Here is a 21082-nt window from a genome sequence, read left to right as displayed (position 1 = left end):
TCCTGATTAGTCTACATTTTCTTTCAGAAGACAGCTCTTGTCTCCTGAAATGTCTTCCACCTGTTTTTGGATTATTCTTAGTTTTTAATATAATGTTCATATAGACTCTGTCACTGTGGGGTTTTTTTCAGTTTGAAAGACAAGCTGTGTAATTTCCTGGCAAAATTCAGAGTATTCTTCCAAAGTGTATGTTGAGACTTGGCTTTTTTTGGTTGGTTGGTTTGGTTTGGTTTTTAAAATTTGAGTTGGTTGTAATTCTCAGACTGCAGACACCCTATAATATGGTCTCTAAGTGACTGCTGAAAGAGTTCCAAATGGAAGACGGGGATGAGGGGAAAGGGGACATACCTGTGTTAGGACTGCAGGACCAGGCTGATAGAAACTTGTTGATGGTGCTGGTGCTCAGTGGAGTATTATTGTTTAATGTCCCAGTGCTAGTGATAACTATATGGTTCCTTCCTTCTAGTTGTGTGTTTCAACATATGATTTACTACAACTATAACCATGTTTAAGCACAATTGAGGAACACGGGTTGGGGATAAATCTTGGAAAACATAAGGTCTGTGTAAATGTCTGGACACAAAATAGCTTGTGATAACCATGTCAAAAAAGCAGGCTTTACATTAAACACCTCACAATGTTAGATGACTGCTCCTTTGTAAAAGTATAAGAACTGGCATAGGATTCTCATGCCATGACAACAAAGCTGCTATGGCTACGCAAGCTATTGTGTGACCTTCCTCAGTTCTCAGCCATCGGGATGAAGAATCCCCTTCAGTACTTCCCCATAGCTGCTGTCCTAAAATATCAACTCCCCCAGAAGCATACAAATATGCAGCAAAATGAAAAGGGGTAGTAGCATAAAGGGATATTTGGTATCAATCATCCTCAGTTAATACAGAAATGGTAGGAGTCTGTGGTGGAAAAGACATGCTAGGTCACCTAGTTCATCTTCCTGCTGGTGCGGGAAATGTTCCCGACATATATTTTCTAGTGCCCTGTCCAGTCTAGTTTAAATACCTGATGCAACTCATTTATATTTATATTGTAATTTTCTTACAAACATAAATATAAAACCAAACTCCAGACGTTGCCCTTGACAGGCATATTAGTAACAAATCATTTTCTAACCTTGCTTATGGTAAATTTCCAACCATCTGCTGACAGGTAAACAGAAATTTCTTCTTCCTTTTTTTTAGTTCTCAGAATACTTTCCCTTCCCAGTCTCATCAAATGAAATAATAAAAAAACAACAACCTTAATTATAAAGTGACAGCATCATGTTGTTTCTAAAAGGAGAAATGTTGCCCTTTCTGGAGGTGTGGATCTGACAAGCATCCCCTATCCCTCCTACATGAAGGGCTAACCTGTGGTCTTTAAAAATACCATCTGCTGTTTGAATGCCCCTGAGGTGGGGGAGTCTGAGGGCAGGAAAGACGGGTAGCCATCTCCCTGCATTTCACATATTAGCAGCCCTTAAAAAAAAAAAAAAAAAAAAGTTAAATTAGTGCCAAATTTTGAACTCTTTCTCCTACAGAGCAAAATCCTGAGGCAAGAGCTTCTGGTTTGTTCTGTCTGTAGAAGAGTTGCAGCAGGGAAGAGTTTTTTGCAGACGGGAGCCAGGCGAGGTGACTGAGTCATGGGGAGTGCCATTTCTGAGGGGAAGGTAGCAGACATGGCTTCGCACGCCTCGCTCTCGGGCCCGCGCGTGGGTGCTGGCAGTGCTGCCTGCTCTGCAGCAAGCAAAAGCTGCTTCTGGGAGCGTGGAAACCACTCAGGGACAGGGTCTTGCTCAGATTAGCACACCAGGAGCTGGAGGGGTTACGAGGAAAGGTCAGAGTCTGTGCGGTGCTAAGTGTCTTTTTCTCTGGCTTAAATCACAGAAAGGTAGGATCTTCAGACTGGGGGCAAGAATTACTATAGCCAGTGCCATGGCTTCACAGGGACTTTCTGTTGTCTGGGGTGAGGGGGGAGAAAAGTCAGAAAATAGGGTCGTTAAGACTATCAAACACGCTGTAAACTGAAGCCCTAATAGGATTTGCATACCATTTCAAAGAACACACTTGGAGAAATGGTGACTCAAGGGCCTGCAAGTTTGGTCCCTCTAAGCTTCCTGTTTTAACTATAAACTTGTCATCCTATAACCTTTCTAACAAAGACATAAACACTTCAGCTACATATATTTTGATTGTTTCGTGACAGTTTACTGGAGGCTTAGCAATGACAGATTTCTTCATTGTCTCTTTGCCAAAATTTGTCCTTTAAGTCATTTTTGTTGACTGCCCCTTTTAGCAGCTCACCTCACAATGAGAGAGGAGACAATTAATGGGAGGGTGATTTATCACTGCCAAAAACTGTCAAGGACTTCTGTTGTAGCTGGAGAAAAAGCAATTTCACATTATGGCATTTCATTCCGAATACATTGTATTTACAGCTCACAGTTTTATTTTCAGAGCCTATTATCAGGTGAAACAGTTGCATCTGAAATGTTGTTTGTGACATAGGTGACCTGTTAGGATTTGATAAGTATTTACGCCAGAGCACAAGGGGCTCACACATCTGCTGTTGGCAGAAGCAATGGAAAAAAATAACCTGGAAATGAGGCGTTTGATTTTTCTGGTTCCTACACTCGAGCATCTGTTGCTATAATTAAGTGGCATTCAGTAATTGCAGAGCAATGGTGAAATAAACATATGCATTCTTGCCAGCTTTTAGGATTTGGTGTCCTTACAGTAGGAGAGACAAGCAAAGTGACTTCAGCAAGAACAAAGGGTTCTGTAACAAAGTTTAGCAATTAACTTTGCTATTGCATAAAGAAGAATTTTACAATGAAAAGTAAAGAGAGGAAGAAAAAAAAATCCAAATTGGCCAGTAGCTTTTATACATTTTAACTGCAAGAGGTAAATCAGAATATTGAACTGGGAGCATGCTAACATTTTCCTGTTGAATGGAATTGTATTGGAGTAGTATTTAGAAAATAAAAATTGAGCATGCAATACTAACTAAAAGAATGAGAATGCAAGAAATCTTTTATACACAGAGATTTTGTAATTAAATGTACTCTTTTCGGTTTGAAGGGGGAGTTGAGGTCTCTTTGAGGGCTCCTGCTGCCTTGGTTTACAAATCAGTTGTGGTGTAAATGAAAACAGAACCTGGTGATCTGTTAGTTAAGTCAGCATTAGTTAAGAACTCCAATTAAAACAGACTTTTAAAATTAATCATTTGAAGGGCATTTGTTAAAAAATCAGGTGTTTCTTATTCTTTGATGAGATTCAGTACACCTTTTTAGGTTAATTTTTAGAAGAGGGAAGAACTAGGGTAATATAATTTTTTTTCTAAGAGAGGATTTAAGTCAGAACACTGTCTCATCTGATCACAAGTTTTGTGATTGTTGTGAGTTTTGCCTTTTAAGAACAGGCTGTCCAACAAGTTATTTCAACAATGGTCCTTGTACTAAAAATAAAACTAAAAATGGATAATTGAATAGCAGAACCCATGTAACCCAACAGATATGTGGCAGATGTAGCATGTTATAAATTCTAAGAACCTAAGAATAGAAAAGAGTGTCTGTCTCTTGCTGTCTGTCGAGGCCAATAAAGAGTGAGCATGAAAAAGAGCTGTTAGTATTGTTTGAGGAGGCCATTCTTATATATGCTTTGGCACTTTCACTTGCATGGTCTGGAGCAAGTTTGGCATTAACTATGCCCCTGCCTTTTTGGCTGGGGGAGTAAGTCAGAGGAGCCACTGTGCAGTGGGTGGTAAAATCCCAGTAAGTATCTCAAATATACGCATAGGTACATGCATGCATGCATACACATACATGTATTCACACACACACACGCAGAGAGAGAAAGAGAGATATAATGAGTGAAGCAAAGAGGAAAAAAATCTTGTTTCAGGGAGAAAGGATAGGACTGGAAAGTGAATATAGATGATAGCTTTTACTTCAGTTTCCATCACTTGCAGTCATTTGTGCATGGCCACAGGAAGCCATAGCAAACCAGTCAGAGCTTTAAAGAGCTGAAATATCAGAGCATCAGGATCTGTGTTGCTTCTTAACATAAATGTCAGAATGCTTTTTTCACTTTCCTGTTCAGATAGTGAAACTGAATCTGTTAATCCATTTTGTTTGCAAGTGCAAATATTTTGAGGGTAGATATAGCTTTCCAAACTGATAAAATAGAATATTATTTTTTAGCTGCATTTATTTAAATTGAATGCTAATTTCAGTGACTAAATTTTAAAAATTATCATTACAATATACATTTTAATATTATAATTCTGAAAAAAAAATCTCATCAGTCTTGAGGACATTAATATATAAGGGTCTGATTCTAATAAACTTTATATATGCATGAACCTGCTTTTTATTCTGCAAGTGAGCTACTGGATTTTGATGCTGTTTGGGAAAACTCATGAAGCAGTATACCTGAACGAGGTGGGAGTCAGGAGATTTAGATTGTTTTTCAGGCTTTGCCAATAACCTGTTGTGTGACTTTGGGCAAAGCACTTCACAACTGTGTGCCTCTGCTTCCCTCTGTTCTTATTTACAGATGAATTCTTTAAGGAAGGAGTTACCCCTTAAGCATTTGCACAGGACTTTAATTTCCTTTTTGAGCCCTAAGCATTAAAAATCAGTATTCTCACATTAAGTATTTCATTTCATTGAGCAAGGTTGGAAGCTTTTTATTTTTGATGGAGGTGAGCCCACGGACAGTGGCTGTGAGCCTACTCCTGCCATCCTTGCATTGGCTCCTGTTTCTGAGCCATTTCAGTAGGGAATGTGGCATTAGGACCTCTTATAATCAACATTCTTCTGCCAGCATCCATTCTCAGCCTATTAAAAGAAAAAAGATAGTTGTGAGAACTCTGTCAATAGTGAAAGAACTATTATGTTGTCCACTAAAAACTTAGGAGATGCTATAGGAGTGATTTTAATTGAGATTTTTACAACCATTTGATAACACTGTTTTGATCACCATATTTAGGGCTGGATTCCAACAGTGGATATAAAACCTCTGACTAATCCACTGAGTCACCCAGTCCCTGTCATATATTGCTTAATGGTCCATGCTGCCAGGAATTATAATAGCTTTCTAGTAATAATTTTTTTTTTTGAAAGAAACTTTATGGGCACAAAGTCTTATAAAAGTTTAAACTCAGATTTTTAAAAAGGCAGTGAAAGAAAACTTCCTAGAGCTATGCTAAACTGCAGATTTTTAAAAAATGTACAATAAATGTGTAGAGTCTTACATATACTGTAAGTTAATGACTAATATTTTAACTTTGGTTGGTTAATGTTTGCAGGGCACTTACAGATGCTAGAATAATCTCTAATGTTTTTGCTCAATCTGCTCTGGAGATGGATGAAATAAATAGTTTAAACTAATTAATGTAACACCAGCTGTTACAAGTGCTTGGCAGACGTCTGTGAGTTTTGATGGGCAGAGAGCGGCTGTTGTACTTGACTTTATTTTAGTACAATGTTGATCACAGTGTAAGCTGGAATAAATGACGAGCCAAAGGAAGGAACAGAGGATGAATCCTGTGTAATGCAAAATAAATATTGCCCTTTTTCTGAAAATATTTTTTGAGGTCAAGGGAGATTTATAGTAGACTTCTATTTAGTCAGAAGTGCTGTGACAACAGCTGTGCTAAGCATGCTCAGTATTAACGTGCTTTACAAAAGCTGCAGAAATATATATAGACATCTATGAAATTTCACATTGCTTTTAGATTTAAAAAAGTGCTAAGGTTTAGTATTAGCACTTTGGCTGCATATTTTATTTCTACCTAGCAATTGCTGTTAGAAAGAATAGATGTTTTAAGGCAGGTAGATGAAAAGCAAAATTAGATCCGGAAAGTCAATATTTTTGCAAAGACTAAGTTGGATTTCAGTGCTGCTTATATGTACATGGTTGTATAGTAGGTGTTTTTATTTATTTTGCACTCTAAAAGATGACCGTGACTACAGAAACTTTCAAGGTAAAAAGTAGTTATATCAAGCTGAACTTGATATAAATTTTGTGCCAAAGCCTCATTTCATCAGTGTCCAGTCAAAAAAACTCCACAAAATCCTAAACATATATCTGATGAGAATTCATTGTTTTCTGAGTGATTTAATAGGAAGTTAAAATATCAAAGTAACTTCTCTTTTAAAGTTAGAAGGTAGAATAATTGTGCTGTGACAGGGGAACGATGGCTGCTATCTCTCTATGTGCCAGCATTAAGATAACAGTGTCATTGTACAGATTGTTACCCTGTGAATATGTCTAATAAGTTATTATAGCGTGCTGAGCAGATGGCAAGTGTGCTCCTGAAAGAATTGATGGATGGGATATGATGTCATCAGTGAGATGACAAGGTTCACAAGGTACTTGACCTCCAAGAATAAGTCCTAACTGGTTAGAATTCTAAATGGTGAACTTTTGTGACACCGGCTAAATGGGAAATATGTGCAATTTGTATTTCTTTATGGTAGTGTTTACCCTCTTCACTGAACTCCACGTAATGGGATTTGGTCCCTGAAGACTTGGAGATATTGTTGGAAGGTTTCACCCTGTAACCTTCAGAGGATTTCAAATACAAATCTATACATCTAAACTTTAACAAAATCCCACTGAATTATATTTATGAATTCAAGTTCGTTGCTTTTCTTACTTTATATGTATGTGTAAAGAATTTAATTGAGATGATCAATTAATTTAATATGTACTCCTGAAAGAGAAAGCTGCTGATTCAGTAAGAAAGTATAAAGCATAAGATTACAATTTATACTTTTATAACAATGTCTTTGAAATTGTGAGCTATACTAACATGACAAGGATTTAGGAGCATTGTAATTTTAATTATGACTAGATTCTCCATCTCTAAATTCCATTAAACAAATAAACATTTGATAGTTCTATTTATCTAAAAATGTATCTTCCTTTCTATTACATTCCAAATTATATAGTGGGATCTATACTGTTGAAACACAGGCCTCTAAAATAGTCCTCTTAGTTCTTTGTATGATTCATGGAATGAAGACCGTGCATGCAGAACCCTCAAAATGGGGAATCTTGCTGCTAAAGTTTAGGTACTGTCCAAGAGCTGCATCTGATGGATACCTACCTTCTCTTCTTCATTGTATTGAGAATTTAGGCCGTTGTTTATAGAGTGCTTCTTCCATGGCACACTGGATAATCTAGACAGGGGAATTCTACCCTTCATCTCTTTTAGGCGCTCCCTAAACCCTACTGACCACAAAGTGAGCTCTGTATATCTGCTTTCATGAGCAATTACGCAAATATACAGATCCTTCAAAATTAGAAGTCTGTGCCTATACGTTGTAAATTGGAAACCGAAACTGAACATGAAAAAGACAATATATAGAGAACGTATGAAAAAAAGAGCTACTGAAACAAAAGGGATAAATGAATACTAAAGCTATGTACTATGGCTTTCCTACAGTGAAAGTCAGAGTCAAAAGAGTTTGGGGCCATGTTTCTTAACCCTTGAAATTAATTGATCCTTTTTTTCCCCCATTTATTTAGCTGTATTTGGCAGTGGTGAAAAACAGGAGGATGGGAGGAAGAGGCATGAACTTAGTAGTTAGCCTTTTTTATTCTTTAATGAAATACTTCTAGTTTCTTAAAATGCTTCTTATTATTTGGCTCCTTTGAAATGAGAAGATAAATTCCTTGTGAAAAACTCTTCCATGTTTTATTGATTGTTTGCAGAGCAAAACATAAATTCTATATACAAAAATAAACTGTGAGAGCGTGTACATGTGTGCTTGTTCTGAATTCTTTATGATATTTATTTTCAACACTGATCGTTCTTTGCGATATTTGAATATTCATGTGACAACCTAGAGGTTATTTACATGAACTGAAACAAGAGGAAACCAGATGAAAGCTCTATAAATCCTGTGAATAAGAACCATATATTATCATTTTTATATTTCCTAGTGTTCTGAGTTGCAAGTAAGTAAAATTTGTTTGTAAAATTTCTACTACTGGGGAATATTGTTACATTTCTTACATCAGATTGTAGGTACAATAAAACTTTCATAAACATGTTATAAATTGCTTCCATCTTTCCTGTATAAATAAGATGCTGAGGGTTCCTAAATTACTTCAGAATTACAGCAAAGCTTTGGATTAAGTTGTAAACATTAGAACAATGTATCAATTTTAGCATAATTGCTTTGAAAGTACGGATTATGATTTAAAGTTGCCATTTTTTTTTCATTTGATTTTAAATCCATGTGCCTTGTCATACAACCCAATGCAACTGTTTTACTCACGTTCTGACATCTTATTCTACGTTTTCAGGAAATGTACAGGCACTAGAAGGAAGATACTATGACTCTCAGACTACACTCCCTTCCTTTTACTCTACTAAGAGTAGAGGTATTGTGCCTGGAAGAAATAGTAACTTATTCACATGTGACTTATCTACATGTGACTCTCTACACGTGGTTTAGTGTCAATAGAGTTATTCTTTCTCTTGTTTATTGCCAGTTCATTTGTGCAGTAAGAGAGCAGTAGCCTGCTCAAAACATGCTATTAGTAGGGCAGCACAGAGCTGAATCTTGAAATAAATACTTTATCTATAGCATGCATCCTTTGTTAGTAGGTGGGTCCAAGGGAGTTGGTTCCATTCTGGTAAGGTATTATTAAAGACTAGTAGTGAAATGTCAGTATTAATGTGTACTAGTTTGTTAACATAATTAAATAATAGTCTGTCAAAATATTTAAAGGTATTAGATGAATTTATCAAATAATATGATAAATTTTACATTTGACTTCTCAGGGTTTTAATAAAACTGAAAAAAACAAGATTGCACATCTATTACCCTGTTGTCATAGGTGCACTGGTTATGTGACTAAAGAAGTTTCAGGAGCCAACTGTTTTCTGCTCAATCTGATCAGTTCATATATGTCTGCATGTGCTAGAGAAATGTAAAATATTAATAGAAGGTCAAGGAGTGTTCACTGAACTCTCTTTGCCATATGGCCCCTATGGAGGATAGAAGGCCCTGGCTAGCTGAAGCCTGCCATATGGGCCTGGTGGAAAAAGGTAGGTTTCACACACAGAGCAAACTTACCATATGGACTGGGTGGAGCACTCAAAACTCTAAACATTTCTTGTACACCAGGGCCTTTTACACAGAAGAATGTAAAAACATACATAATACATTACACACAAAAGCCATTGAAAAATGGATCAATTGTTTAGGTTTATATAATGCTTTCAAGCAGTGACCAAAACTATATAAATAATCAGGGCTTATTTTGAAATAGTAATAGAGGACAATCAATCATTTACAACTGACTTTTTTACTTAGCATTTAACATCTGTTGTATAATGGGACTGTACAATGCCACCCTTAATGCTGTGCAAAGACAGAACATCCAAAAATAGTGATAGGGTTAAAGCAGTTTCTCTGAATACGTTCCCTTGGGTTTCTTTTCTGTCCTGTTCTTAACCTGAAAAACAAATTTAGCACACTGTGCAAGAGTTGTGAGGCAAGTCCTGGACTTAGAAATGTCTTCTGTACTCTTAATCTTTTGAGGAATTGAAATTAAGCATAGGATAAGGTCATTGTTTCAACTTTAGTCCCTCTGTGAAGAGTGTGGTGTTGCATAGTGGTTTCTTCTTTCATAGACAAAAGACATAGTAATGCAGGACAGAAAAATCTTTCAAACCACTGGACCTAATGTTGAACCTTCCTGCATGTTTGCATGTTCCCATGCAAACATGTCTGTATTTTCTTTAGTTTTAGTTGGTTGATTGGTTGGTTGATTTGGTTTGGTTGGGTTGGGACTTGGCAAAAAAAAAAGCAAAATTCCAATCAGGACCACTTCAGCTATGATTTCATCAAAATACAGTAAAAAAAGGAGCATAAATTAAAGATTTATTTTTAAGATCTTATTTTCTTTTTTTCTTACCTGTTTTAATAATGATTCAGATCTTCTTTTCACAGTTTTATATGAGAAAATGAATTTTATATGTGAGAATGAATAAGGAGAAAAGAAGTCATGATCTGTTTTATTCTGTAAACAGAGAGGTAATCTAGGCTGACTTTTCCCTTCAGATTTCTGTCACAGTCTTTTCCTTTTCTCTAATTGCATTTTTTTCTTGTCTGTCCCTGCAATTTCAACAAGCAAACTAATTTCTTAATATCTTGAAAGGGGAAGAAACTCCTGAAGCAAAGAGACTTTAGAATCAATCAGTGCTACTGAGGAAAGTGTTTGAGAGGTAAGAAGAAAGTGCAGGAAGCAGTAGAATCAGCTGAGTTGTGGAACAGCTAGGACAAAGAGAAGACAAAGACAGTTATCATGAAAATAAAGAATTTGGATTTTACCTTTTGAACTCATTGTGCTAAATATTTTCTAATTGTACTAGAATTTGGTATGCAACCAGCTTTCTTCAGTAGCACTGACTTCCTTTTCAAAATCTGAACAAAAAAATCACTAAGTTGCTCTCTTAGTCTTCTGGGTGCAGGAGTTCACAAAACCATGCAGGGTGGTCATTTCCTGATGTGGTTCTTGGATTTTTTTTTTACTAGACAGGCTAAAAGCCAACCTGTTATTGGGATACAGAATAAAGGTATTATCCTTAAATATATAATGATATCATCAGGTTGAGATAATAAAGCTTGTGCAGTCTGTTTCAGTTTGTTTAGGCAGTAACTGTTTTCACAGTACAATATTGCTAAAGATCTTTTGACTTCTGTTTTGTTTATTTGCAATTATCGCATGCATAAATTTTGTAAAGTCTTAGAGAACCTTTGAACCACTCTTGGGATTTGTGTTTTGTTTCTGTTACATAACATTTATAATTGCTTCAGGATTAAAATAAAGAATTTTTCAATTACATTATTGGCATAAACATTGAAACAGTTACAGAAGTTTTGAAATAAAATTAGGAAGAAGAGCTGGCCCTATAGTGGAGATGCAAGGCATATTTCCTTGATATTATGATATGATGCTGATAAAAGACTGAACAAAATATTTAATTAGCATGAAGGTTTTAAACTGGATCAAAAAAAAGATTTTAATTTACTGGCAAGTGTGTGGCATGCTTGCTGTATAGGATACTTTAATTTTCTGTAGCTAATGTAGACCAAACTGATGTTACATGATGACTCCAAACTATTTTGTTTCTTAAACCAGTGCTGAATGTGACTCATAATGCATAAATACATAAAAGATTTTTTTTGTGTTCTCTAATATGTATTCTGATATATTAGCATAAATTACATATTCCAAGACATGAAAACATATGCAGGCCAAATCTCACTTTAAAGTGGATGCCTGAAATGGAGCAGAAAACATTAGAGATAGAACTTCTACATTATTCTATCAGTGAGCATCAAGCTAGTGAATGCCATAGAAATCTCACTAATGGACATGTTCTGGCAGTTTGTTGCAGATGTTTCATGAATGAATTGCAAGAGAAATCATATCAGATGTAAAATTCCTTTTCATTCTGAATTTTGTTTCTGAGCACTCTGGGGTTTAGGAGTTTTGTTTGTTTATAATTATGGATTTCTGTGAAAATCAGATATTAGGATATAATGTATAGCCAATGGTTTGAGAAATGTGGCTATAATATTGTAAAGGATTGTTTCTGATGCTGTAAACTATGAAGCTCATATTGAACTCCCAAAGGCAGACAGCCAAATTTCTATTAGGATATCATAACCATATAATCCAAACTGTGTACATCGATTATTGTCTACAACATTTGCATCTGAGTACTGGAACCATTCCATAGACAGAAGCATTAAGGGTGTTTATTATATCTGCTACAACAAATACTGTGTAGTAATTTGGAAAAAGTGAGTTAAATATACTATTTTATGCAAATGTTGGTGTTTCAGCTGCAAAAAAGAAGCCTCTGCTTCATGATATTGAGACAGCTCACTCCTTTTGTACCCTTCCTGGTGAGAGTTTGTCAAAACAGGATGCTTCACATCCTTTTGTTTTCAGTAACACTTGGTGTATTAGGTGTGAAGAGAGTTAGGACCTGGAGTTACTAGATCACATATTTCTGTAAAAAGTGTGTGTTGCCATTTGTGTGCTCAGGCCAAGACTGGACACTTTGCTGAACTACTGGTGCTGGAACACCTGTTCCCTTAACCTCTCAGAAGGCTGACTGCAGGCCTGGACCAGCACCATCCCTTCAGTACTTTGTTTTCAAAGCATAGCTCCTTCCCCTGCATTTCCAAAGCATTTGAAGCTTTTCACTGTGTGTTCACAAATTCCTGAACCCATTGCTCAGTAGCCCCATACAGCTGTGTCAGCTGAGTCCATCTGATTTGGTTCCTGATTATTTTATTTTATTGACATCTTTGGCACTAATGCATCAAGGGCAGGAATTTTGGCATGGCAAAATCTCAGGAACAGCTTTCCTTAACATGTTTCTGTCTTGTTTGTTGTGCATTTTAGGCTGGTCATCTTATTCACTGGTCCTTGTGTTATAAGTCCAAATATTAGAGGTAATTACTAGTATACCTTTTGTTAAAGATATTATTAAAATCAAGGGCAGTTAATATGATCTTGCAGGAAAACAAAGAGAATATGAGTATATATGATTTTTTTGTTTTGTTTTTTTCTGCAAAAAGCAGTGCCTGTGGACATTTTATGTATTTATCAAAAGATGAGATTTCTCATTTTCATAAAAAGAAACATGACAGTATTCTGTAAGAATATTCACTTAAACAAAGCAGTTGTTATATTAATCAATATATCCAGTTTTACATGTTCTGACCAGATAAACATTTTTCTGCAGGGACAGATGAGCAGTATAAGTTGCCATAAATGAGAAGTGTTTAAACCTCTTTTGCCTTCTCTGTTGAACTTCTCTGACATATTTATTTATTTGTGAAATGCAGTACTGCTGACTTCTGTGCTGCCACTTTACACCAGATGCCAAGCATGCTTGGTCAACCTCATCTGCTTGCCAGCACTCTGGGGATGAGGGTATGGGACAGGTTATGAGTTGCTGAATGAGTGACAGCTGACGAGTGTTGCTCAGACACATTGCCATATATTCATTTTCTTTTTGGGCATCTGATTCATGCTGTCAGCAGATTACCAAGAACATGTGCCATGTGACAAGGTAGCAGGAGCATTAATACTCAGGCCCCCATAATTGCAACATAGCTAGATATGGACTGCTTGGAAACACTGGCTTTTTGGTTTTTTTCCTGAAGAGGATGAATATTAGAAATATTAACTGAACATAGACCAAGGAAAGTAGTGTGAATACAATGCAGTTCCAGGTATTAACATAAACCCTTCATCTTCAGAGAATTACAAGTTACCAGCTGTGCTCTTATCAAAAACTCCCTTCTTACTACTGTTACACTTACAAAAGAGGAGTTCTGTTATTTTAGATGACAATGAAAAAAATGCTAATATTGTTGATATTCCTTATTTTTAAATCACCTTAAATCCCCCAATAATAGATGCTTTTCAACTTTCATGAAACATGTCCGGAGGATTATTAATACAAATCATGTGGCCCTTGAAATGATCCAATGAAATCTAGCAAAATGCAATTGTTATATTGTCTATAATGTTCTTTTCTGCATTTTGCAGTAGCCATATGGAGGCAGTTACAGGGAGGAATGGGCAGCACAAAAATAAGTATGCATACTGTGGATGCATTGCCTTGTGTATTGCTTTTATCAGTTGAGTTGTGCATATTTATGTCCATAATTTTGAAAATGTGAGGTTTGGTTTACAATACATTCATTATGCAGCCCTAACTGAAGTCCAGTCCCTAATTTGAAGTTTGATGTTAATCAGGATTTTAGCTTAGACTGAAAATACTTGGCTTGATCATTTGATTCAGCATGTATTAGGAAAGCTGGATATATGATCAGGGAGCCAGCTTCTGAGCCAACACAATAAAGAGATTAAATAGCTGGTTTTGTCAGTGTTGGGGTTTGATTTCCTAACCAAATATCCCTTCACTGCATAGATGATTATGGTCACCCCTCAATGCAACTTTGGAAGAAGCTGAGAAGGAGGACTCTTGTGAACCCATAGGGAAACACATTTGCAGAGCCCTCTGTGTGCATATATGCATCTAAGCAGTTCTCATAGAATTGCTTCAAAGCCAAGGAACATTCTTTTTAGCACTCTGCTGCCTGGCTGGTGGAGTGGAGTTAGCAGAGTACTAATTGGGATGTTTGACATAAACCAGTAAAATACATTTATATTTTTACAGCTCCCAAAGCACAGATGGCCATACCCTGCATCTGATTCTTGCCATTATCGTATAAGGATCTTTAAAAAAGAAATAATGGGCATAGTTCTTACAATTAAAAACTGCAGGTCATAAAATTATAAAATGCCTTCTTTTTATACTAATATATTGTGGAAATGTTATAAAAATATTTAGAACAGCTTTTTAACAACCATGTCATCTTTTAACAATAATTTCATCTTTACAAATTTAGAGTTAAATTCTTAATTTGTTCAGAGTTAATGATTGTTACTGTCAGGTGTTGAAGCTATATGTGTTTTATGGTATATACAGAATCATCCCTGACTATCTCATTCCTTCTTTTTTTTGTGATCAATCATTAAAAAATTGTGTGAAAAAAATCTGTGAGTAAACAGGATACTTTTTATTATGGGGACGGAGAAACCATGTAATTTTGTTTTGCTTGTTATGTATTATGATGCCAAAGTACACAGAACAGAAATACCATTGGCATTTTAACATTCCATTCTATGGTAAAATATGTTTGTTTAAAAGTAGGAATGATAATTTATTCTAGAATATTGTGAAATCCTTAGAATAAATAAATAAGCCAATACTGCTTGACCCAGCCCTAATCAGTAATAGGCTGCAAAATAAGATAAAGGTTATTAAAATAATCCTTTTATTGAAAGAGAAAATTAGATAAGTTGTGCTGATTGACTCTGAGGCCCTCCTAGGGACATGTAAAATGAAGAATAAACTCAACTTGATCTAGTCCAAAAAGCCTGAAGAAATCCTCACAGCTGGAACATCACCACTAATTACATTTTTGCTTTTTGAATATCTATTGCCAGCTCTTTCCATTCATTTTTAGTGATGCTGTACCCATAATTCCTTAACAAATTAAAATATGCGATCTTTAGAGAATGTATTTTATATATTTGCTTTGACAGCTGTAAATGTCACTTACATTCAACTAAAATTCTTGAAATACCACAAGAATTATTTGTGTAAAATCTGTTGTATGTGAAAAACAACAGTTTAGCTGTTTTATTTCTTGTTGAGTCAATATAAATTTCTTGCTCCTGGGCAGTCTTTCTCCTCTCCTCCTTCACCTCATAATCCCACTCCTATTACTCCTTTCCAAAGTGTTTGGCCACCATGAGTGTCCTTCCCTATAATCTCAACTTTCTCTTTCCTCACTTCTTGATTACTCCCTGCCTTTTGTCAAGTTCTCTCTGTTTCCAGCCCTCCATGTCCTTATTCCAACCAGCAATACATTCCTTTTTTTCCTCCTCTATGCTTATAGGTAAGTTGGCTTACAAGGTATCAGCAGAGAAGGGGTACCACTAAACCTTGGAGATAGACTGATCCCAAAAGTTTTGTTCAACTGATTCTCCATCTGCTTCTAATTTGCCATTATTGAGGCAACTCCAACTGCAGTATTCTCAATTATCCTGTGCAGTAGTGAAGAATGATGTGCAGAGATCATCTGTAAATCTGCATGTTCTTTAGAAGAATTAAAGAAATACTGGAAATTTATTAATTGAATTTTTTTTCCCACAAAGGAAAAGCACCCAGTTATGAAATTTTCAGTGGTTAATATCTCAGAAACTGTCAGGAAAATATGAATATTATTGTTGGCAGGAAAGTCCTGCATCTGAACCTACCTCCAAAGTGAGCACATAAAATGAAGTTATTATGTTCTTTTATTCCTGTGTAGTTCTTTACATCAAGGGAAGGTCCACATATTTGGAAGCCATGCCACTTGGGAAAATGGGCCACAATGGTAGACTTGGTACAAAGATGGATGCGTTCTGTAAGACCTACTTGCACAAATATATGCAACTACATCAGGTGCAAAGCCAATTTGTGTAACATAGACATTCAAGAAACTTAATAGCTGTGATCCTTTCCATGTAGATTTTTAATTTTTTAATTTTTAGTCATATTTCATTATAAGAGAGCTGCTACTCCCAAAGTCCTTAGGCAAACATGCCAGTCCAAGAAGCAGAACTCAGTGGACAGCATTTGCAATGGTATTATTTACTGTGAGAGCACCAGCCTCTTTGAAGTGTTGCAGAAGCATTGACTGGTCAGTCAGCCTATTTGAATATTTGATAATTCCTTCCTAATTTCCAGCTGCCACAGTTGCAAACGTTTTAATTTCAGAGTATTTGGGTGTCCTGGAGAACTGTTGTTTGTATAAAAATAAGTAGAATAAATTGTAGATTAAAATTATCTACAAATAAATTGTAGATTAAAAAAAATATAAAAGGAGTTTATATATGTAACTCTTATAAAATATATATACATATAACTCTTTTGATATATTCATAGGAGTTTTATAAGAGTTTCAGTACATTCCTTTTATAGTTGGTAACATCCTTCACAGTAATCTTGCATTGGCCCCAGTTACATGTGGGGTTAATCTTGAATGACCAAATCTATAAAGCAGCCAAATCATATGGAAACTGGTCAAGAGGATTTTATTTATTTGTTCATATCTTTCTTTGTTTTTATCTGCCTGAAGCTATTAAATATTTCAATTGAGATTATGGGACCACTTGTTCTTTTGCGTTAATATAAATCAAGAATTACGGATCAATTAAAACAGAAAAGTTTCTCACACTTGAAACATCCAACAGCGACAAAGAATGAAATATAAAGCTTTGTCCTAAAGAGTGTTTGACAACGTAAACCAAAATAGTACTAAGCCAAATGGAATAGATTGTTTCTACAATGTAGAAAAATGTATGCACCAGATTTATGGTTATAAAAAGTGGAATCAGAATCCTCTTTCATCATTCAAATGGTAAGAGTGAGCCTGTGTTAGGAACAAATACATGTGGAATATTTTGCAGAGAACAGAAAGCCTCAAGATGCATTGCAAAAAAAGCATGACATGATTAGAGAATGGCAGGAATCTGTATAGAGTTTTTTTCAGCCAGCTATTATTGCTTGCTTTCAAATCCTGGCAATATCAATATTTTCCAGTTTGATTGGTGACTAGTCTGAACTTACCCTATTTGCTTTTAAGAACAAAGACAAGAGAATGGCTACCTCTATTCATCCATTATTGTTTAAATAGCTGTCACAGCTTCCAGGATGTCTGTTTCCATGTTATCTGGTGAAAGAATAAAATAGAATGGCAACAAACCAAATACAGTGAAATATATTTGTCGTATTTGGCCCAAATCAGCTGCTGTTTACAGATAAAATCTGGTTTGAACAAAACCAGGTGAATTTTGGAAATTGAGGAACAATGGATAGAGTGGTTGTAGCATTTACAAATATTTTAAAGATACGTGTCACATTCAGACTTGCCTATTATGGTGATTTAGTTCATATGTCAAGACACATATTCATCTCTGCCTGGATACTGTAGAGGCTTGGGTAACAGCTTGTCCTATCCTTGTTTATTTGTTAATTTATAACATCTCAGTTCCCAGCACAAACCAAGGCAGGCCGGGACACTTCTTTGTTCCGCCTTGTTCTTTCTTTTTTTCCCCCTCTTTCTTTTCATTGTTGTGCTCCCCACTCTGACAATGGAGTTGTAGATTGACCGTATTTCCCCTTTTGCCCTGACTTCTCTTCTAACGCTTCCTTTGATGTGTTTAGATTGAAAATACCAAATCTCTGTTTCCCAGCAAGGGCTCATCATTTTGCAGCATTGCCCTGCCAGTAGTGTAAGAGGAGCATTAGTAGTTCCTTTGCAGCAGTTTAAAAGATGTTAGGCTAATGATTATTTGGAAAGAAAAGATATCTCATCCCTTTGAAAGAAGAGGACTTTTGCAGGAATTAAGTATTTTTAAAATTTTTAAAAACAAGAGGTCATATAATTTTGCTACTAAGATATGTGGTTATGTTTTAATTGGCTGTGTTTACTGTGTGGTTTTTCTTAAAAATGCATTTTTTTAAGATTCCCTCAATCATTGCTTATCTTACATCCACAAATATCCACGCTTCCTGTGTATAATATGTACATTTGCTTTGTTTCAAACATACTCACACTCAAAGTTTATTTCACATGGGACATCAAGAAAACAAAGTCACATTAGTCTGACTTTTTTTTTCTGAGTTGATATTTCACTAAAACGAGTTCAGAGTAAGTTCATGTCTCTAGTCCTACCCTTCAGTGTAAATTTGTTTCTGTTATTTATTATAACATAATGATTTGGATGTTACTTTGAATTCATATCATTCTACTATTTTTTGCGCTTCTTTGCCTGTTGCAAAACCATGCCACACATTGTTAAAAAATCTTTGCAAACTTAATGTGTTGAGCATGCACAGAGTACAGCAAGCATAACATTAAATAAATTGTAAAGTAGTAATACAGTAAAAAAATTGATCTCTTGCATAAATTATATTACAAGGTCTGTGTTAGGAGCTCTCTGTAGATCAGCCATTGCATGGAAGAGCAGTTTTTGAGTTAATTAAGGCTTACAGAGCTTTTAAGTGGGTCAGTTTTATCTAGTATATCTTAAGATATTTTGACAATTTCAGACCTAAAATATCAGTAAGATTCCAAGTAGCCTTAGAAAGAAGGGGGTCATTGATCCATTTTCCTGGCAAACCTAGAGGAAAATGATTCTTTTCAGTTTCCTTTCTCATTTATATCAATCAACTTCACCGTGCATACTAGTGATTCGACTCTTTCCTGCTATATCATGCAAGAGCAATACCTTCACTGCAACTACTGATACAAAGAAATCTCTACCCAAAAAAACTTTAAGAATGTAACATGGAAGAGGCTTTTTTTTTTTTTTTAATTTTTTTGGCTTCTTAATTTTGGGTAGAAATCATTTGGGGAAGCCATATTTTTGCTAGAGGAAAAAGTTTGCAGCTATAAAATAGTATTATGGACTGTTTATAAATATATTGTCTAAGTAGTTTTGTTTAAGTTTTGGCTTATTACTTTTGATTAATGAAAGCATAAAAATTTTGGCAGCAGTTTGGAATAAACCATTTGCTAATGATTCTTCACACTAGAATAGGAGTGGAGAAGTTGAGCTGAGCTAGTTTTCAATACCAGGAATATATAATTTATTTTTTCTAATGATGTGGTGAATATATCTATAATATTTTAAAATTGGAAAGAAAATACTCATATTTAGGGCCAAATTTTAGTATGTTACTACAAAATTACTACAGAGCTGTTCATGCTGCTTTGGGGGTAGCATGAGTACAGAGGATACATCCACATAGTATTTTTTTCAGAGCCTGCTTTGAATCTCAGGAAATGGTTCAGAGATCTAGAGCCAGTTTTTTCCCCAGCACTCTGTAACATGACTGGAAAATTTAAATATAGCTGAAAAACTCCTTTATGACTCTGAAAGGTCTGAAGCTTTCCTTAGTCAACATTAATTCCTTTCAGTAACTTCAAATTGGAAAACTTTAGAATGATGACTTTATGAGAAAGCAGTAATTGTGGCATGAATTGTGACAAACAGGGCATAAGGAACGCTCTTATTCCTTGTGTAGTCTGTCCTCAGCCTGAGACACAGGGAAGTAGGAAAAACAGCCCAGTATAGGATCTTCCCAAGAGCAGATCTTTCCATCTGAGCAGTCATCTTAGGTTTCTCTTACAGTCAACAGGCAGAAATCTTCTAGAGGAAGATTTGCTTCTTCCTGCAGTTGATGCCTATGAGAGTTCAGATGGACCTTGAAGTGGCATCTGCTTCTTTCCACTGGCTATAAAAGACCTGAGTGGTACCAGCCCAGCAGCAGATGTCCAAATGCCTGTTTGGGTAGTTCTGTGGAAGGACATGGTAGGAAAAGCTCTTCCTTTAGCACTGTAAATACTGGCCAGCATGACAGAACTGGTGAGGAGATGGGACAAGAAATCTGCACCTGAATGTGGTTAATAGAGGTTGCTTCCATCTGTAGGAATGGTGATGGGGACTGTTGGAATGAACTGGGACTTTGGGCTATGAATGTCTCATCCTGTGGTCATCAACACTCTAACCTTTTGTTACTGCAGATTTCAATTTTCATGGTCCTAGACTATGTCCATTTAAGACAATACTGCATTCGGTCCAAGAGAGAGCTCTTTTGGGCAACTAGGATCAACTTTTAGATACAATTTTAATGTACCTGATAAAGTAAATAGAGAAGTACATCCATTATTGAAACTATAATTGAATAAATAAATAAAGAGACATCTGACTACCCCAAAAGGTATATAACTTACAATGGTCAAAGCCAAAATGGAAGGAAGTGAGTCTGATAAACTCCTTTGTAGTCATACAGCTGTGCAGAATCTGCATGAAACCTGGGGTACATTCTGATGTCCTGGCATTGTACTGAGATACATCAATATATGTCAGTTAATGACTGAGCCCTTGGTAAGAAGAGTATGTATAGGTACATGTATCTATATATATATATGTATAGATAGTTTTCCTTTTGAAGAATTCAGATTAACATCTGGTGCAAAGAAATTGGCCTAAATTTCTATATCATATCAGCAGTAGCCTAAAAATATTCCAGAAAGTAAAAAAAAAAAAAAAAAAAAAAAAAAAAAAAAAAAAAATTTTGAAAAAAAAACACAAATGAGGTTATTGAAGTTTCTATTAACTGGGGGGGTTGGGTGTATTTTTTTTCCACTTCTTAATCTGTTCACAGATTATCTGTGAAATTTTAATCTTAGAAGTCTTCAAGCTGTGCAAGTTTTTCCCATTGTGGTGTCAGAAGCAATCAGATCTGATTTTTACAAAGATCCCGCTAAGGAGTTCAGCAGTAATTGTTAGAAGATGTCCATGCTTAAAAAAAAAAAATAGGCCAGTGATTGTTACTGTGCTATTAATTTCATGTACTTTTTAGGGCATGTTTTAATTGTGGCAATCAGGTGTATTTTCTTGATGAA

General features: G+C 35.6%; 1 protein-coding gene across 4 annotated transcripts in view; it reads left to right on the top strand.

Moving 5' to 3' along the window:
- Positions 1–21082, top strand: part of DACH1 (dachshund family transcription factor 1) — a 351434-nt gene that overhangs the window by 280074 nt on the left and 50278 nt on the right. The gene's annotated exons all lie outside the window — the stretch shown is intronic.

Source organism: Ammospiza nelsoni, chromosome 2 (assembly GCF_027579445.1).
Source record: "Ammospiza nelsoni isolate bAmmNel1 chromosome 2, bAmmNel1.pri, whole genome shotgun sequence".
NCBI lineage: Eukaryota > Metazoa > Chordata > Aves > Passeriformes > Passerellidae > Ammospiza > Ammospiza nelsoni.
This window is presented reverse-complemented; position numbering and strand designations above follow the sequence as displayed.